Genomic DNA, 3,586 nt, shown 5'->3' on the forward strand with positions numbered 1-3,586 from the left:
AACTCACTGTCTCCAGGTGATTGGCCCAAAGTCACCCAGTTGGCTTTCATGCCTAAGGCGGGACTAGAACTCACTGTCTCCTGGTGATAGGCCCAAAGTCACCCAGTTGGTTTTCATGCCTAAGGCGGGACTAGAACTCACTGTCTCCAGGTGATTGGCCCAAAGTCACCCAGTTGGCTTTCATGCCTAAGGCAGGACTAGAAGTCACTGTCTCCTGGTGATTGGCCCAGTCACCCAGCTGGTTTTCATGCCTAAGGCGGGACTAGAACTCACAGTCTCCTGGTTTCTAGCTGTTGCTTTAACCACTAACTGGCTCTCCATTTTCTAGTGGTGGTGGTGGTGGAGGAGAAAGGGAGAGGAGGAGGTGGTGGAGGTAGAAGAGGTTTTTCTCCCAGGTATGATGGGAGGAAAATTACCTTTATGGTTCCAACTCTGTCTTCAAAAGACTTGAAAGTTGCAGAATTTCTTGCAAAAGAAAAAGATCATTTATGTTAAAAAAAAATAAAACAGAAAAAGTTTGCATTCTTTGTTCAGGCAGGCCATCTTGGGGTACGCTGCGGTATCTGGACAGCACCCCAGAACCCACTTCCCACAATTTATCACCTCCACAATTTGCTGAACTCTGGATGATCGCGATCTGGAAAAAAAGCAAGGGAAGCTAAACAAAAGCCGCCTTAAAAGCCGCAGAGGAAATTAATTCTCAGTTGAATGAGAAACACGCAAACTTTTTTTTTCTTCCCCCAGAAAGAAAAAGATGTCCTCACAACCTCCAGGCAGGTTCTTGTCAAAAACCAAATTGCAGCTAGTTCAGAAATTTTAAGATTCCAACTTTCCTAGAAAGCAGCTCAAAACCCCAATAGCACGAACAAAAACTTGATAATTGTTGAATGGTCAAGTCCCACCACCACCAGGTTATTTCCTCTTGACAAACATGCTTTCCCTCTATCTATTTAATCTATCTAATCTAATCTAATCTATCTATCTATCAATCAATCATCTATCTATCTATCTATCATCTATCTATCTATCTATCTATCTATCTATCTATCTATCATCTATCATCTATCATCTATCTATCTATCTATCTATCTATCTATCTATCTATCTATCTAAGAGAATTTACATGGCCACCCATACTCATTTTCGTTGACTCTTGGTGGCCTACAAAAGAATTTAAATTATTGCTATTTCACCAAACTGAACATGGAAACAACAAGGAAGAGGCCCTAAAATGGTATTTTTCAAGTTTGGCAAGTGTAAGATGTGTGGACTTCAACTCCCAGAATTCCCCAGCCAGCACAGCTGGCTAGGGAATTCTGGGAGTTGAAGTCCACACATCTTAAACTTGTCAAAGGGCAGAAATACAGATATAAAACATTAAAATTTCTGTAGCAGCTCCCATTAGAACCTTCTGGAAGATCAAGTGGCAGGCTACAAGTTACTGCTAATGCTCCATGCCGTTAAATGACCCCCAACCCATCGTGCCCCCCCCAGATACCCCTTGCCAACATCGTATTGGAAGAAACGGCGCTTTTGCTACATTACCTCATGGCTGGCATACTTATCGAATGGCGAATGGAGTAACTGCTACTCGGAAGCGTTAAGGGGAAAGGAAGGAAATGTTAGAAGCATTTAAACCGTGGATAGCGTCACGCCTGTCGGTTGCCGCCCTCGCAGCGGCTGCGTGGGGAGTTGCAAAGCATTCTGGGACCTTCTCAGAGGTGGGCCAAGAGGAGAATTACAAGCGGTCCTCAACTTACAGCCATTTATTCAGTGACCATTTGACACTACAGCGGCACGGGGGGGGGGGGGGAAGTGACCGTTTTTCACAGTTATGACCACTGCAGCATCCCCATAAGATGGGACAAAACTCGCTTAAATGTCTCACTTAGCAATAGGAATTTTGGGGTCCATTGTAGTCGTAAGTCGAGGACCTCCTGTAATTCTTTTTCCTGGTCGAAACAAACTGAATGGAGACAAATGTTTTCATAGGAGGTGCAACTCGGTGCCATGAACGGATCCAGCGTTTGGCTTGGGGCTCTCCTCGTCCCCCTATTCCAGGGGTAGGCAACCTTGGCTCTTTTATGACTCGTGGACTTCAACTCCCAGAATTCCTGAGCCAGCCATGCTGAGGGAAAAGGGAGAGGTTTCCAAGCTGAGCCATGCTGGCTCAGGAATTCTGGGAGTTGAAGTCCACGAGTCATAAGAGAGCCAAGGTTGCCTACCCCTGCCCAAATGCCTGAATTTTGATCACGTGACCGTGAGGAAAAAATATTTAAATATTTAAACCAGGGGTCTTCAAACTTGGCTCTTTTGTGACTCGTGGACTTCAACTCCCAGAATTCCTGAGCCAGCCATGCTGAGGAAAAAGGGAGAGGTTTCCAAGCTGAACCATGCTGGTTCAGGAATTCTGGGAGTTGAAGTCCAAGAGTCATAAAAGAGCCAAGGTTGCCTATCCCTGCCCTATTCCATGACAGCAACTTTGCTGGCCCAGAGTCCCCATGCAGATGACACTTCTGCCAAGCCTTACCTAAAAGAATGTGAGAAGGGATGAGCCCTGGCCGAATCCAACGGAAGCAGAAATTGAGAACAAGGAAAAAGAAAAAAAGTTAGGGGCACATTTCAAGACCACTTTCTCTATTCGACACTCGGACCTCAAACCATCTACCGAGAAATGACTCTTAAAAGGAGAAGAAACGCTTTGAGGATGAAACTCCTGCTCCCCAAATATTTATTTATCACGATAGCGTCCAGGCCACAAAGTGAAATGAAGTCAATGAAGTCGCTGAGCCATCTGAACGTCCATGGCAAACCTCAAAACAGCTCGGATGAGTTCAAGCAAGGGTGCTGGAGAACCTCTGCCCACCACCCAACGAAGCCAACAGGTCCACCAACATCTGCTACGTGGCCTCTAGGCCAGGGGTAGGCAACCTTGGCTCTTTTATGACTGGTGGACTTCAATTCCCAGAATTCCTGAGCCAGCCACGCTGAGGGGACAGGGAGAGGTTTCCAAGCTGAGCCATGCTGGCTCAGGAATTCTGGGAGTTGAAGTCCACGAGTCACAAAAGAGCCAAGGTTGCCTACCCCTGGCCTAGACTTAAGTGTTTCTCATCCTTGGCCACTTGACAATGGGAGGACTTCAACTCCCAGAATTCCTGAACCAGCCATGCTGAGGAGAAATGGAGAGGTTTCCATGCTGAGCCATGCTGGCTCAGGAATTCTGGGAGTTGAAGTCCACGAGTCATAAAAGAGCCAAGGTTCCCCACCCCTGCTCTAGGCCATCTTCACATCAGAAGTGACTGATTCAATTGTCAATGGAGATTCTCCATCATCCAGGTCATGGTGGTCCCAAAGGCGCTGTTCAAAAAGCGACTGGACTTTTTGTTTTTTTTTTCCTTGAATACGTTTCGCTTCTCATCCAAGAAGCTTCTTCAGAACTTGGAGGAGAAACGAAACGTTTTCAAGGAAAAGGCCAAGAAATCTGAGTTTTGAACAGACCCTTCGGGCCTATTTAATTGTGAATTACAGAAGATGATAGAAGACACGCCTTCCCTCGAAGGACCGAAATCAAGCTTGAATGTACAAT

The sequence above is a fragment of the Protobothrops mucrosquamatus genome, unplaced genomic scaffold (assembly GCF_001527695.2).
Source record: "Protobothrops mucrosquamatus isolate PMUCROS unplaced genomic scaffold, P.Mucros_1.0 scaffold4299, whole genome shotgun sequence".
In the NCBI taxonomy this organism is placed as follows: domain Eukaryota; kingdom Metazoa; phylum Chordata; class Lepidosauria; order Squamata; family Viperidae; genus Protobothrops; species Protobothrops mucrosquamatus.